The sequence below is a fragment of the Sinocyclocheilus anshuiensis genome, unplaced genomic scaffold (assembly GCF_001515605.1).
Source record: "Sinocyclocheilus anshuiensis isolate Anshui unplaced genomic scaffold, SAMN03320099.WGS_v1.1 scaffold283, whole genome shotgun sequence".
Taxonomy (NCBI): Eukaryota; Metazoa; Chordata; class Actinopteri; order Cypriniformes; family Cyprinidae; genus Sinocyclocheilus; species Sinocyclocheilus anshuiensis.
The window spans coordinates 6,827,501-6,827,961 of record NW_015549605.1 but is presented as its reverse complement, the minus strand read 5'-3'; the positions used below and the strand labels follow the sequence as shown (position 1 = coordinate 6,827,961).

At 37.5% G+C, this 461-nt stretch overlaps 1 protein-coding gene across 1 annotated transcript in view; it reads left to right on the top strand.

Annotated features, from left to right (window-relative positions):
- The window catches only part of LOC107658760 (exportin-T-like), a 24,322-nt gene that overhangs the window by 13,817 nt on the left and 10,044 nt on the right, over nucleotides 1-461 (top strand). The gene's annotated exons all lie outside the window — the stretch shown is intronic.

Genomic DNA, 461 nt, shown 5'->3' with positions numbered 1-461 from the left:
ATGACTTTACAATCATTGGACAGACCGAAGATTTTTTCTTCCCGCGGTAAGTTACTGCGTCATCAGAGAGAATCGCAGCAAGTTAGCAGAATACAGAATACAAGCTCGCGCTGAGCTCAGTCTGTTTGTCTCGAGACTTCAGAACTAATGAGCGTGACAGCACACATAAACTCAGAAGAAACACACTGAGGTAAAAATTCACAATGTTTAGTTTATTCATAACATGATATAGTTAAATAACACCATGACAAGTGAGCCATTTTACTCAATATTCTCACGACGCAAAAAAAATAAAAATAAAAAAACGTTCAAAACACCTAACTTACAGAGTGCACACATTACGTGAAGTCTAGTGCGCGTGCGCATTTACAGTGCGCTCTTTTATGGCATGATTCAGTCTATTAAAATACATTCAGAATGATCACAAATTCAAGACATGGGGGCAGAAAATGTGTATATTT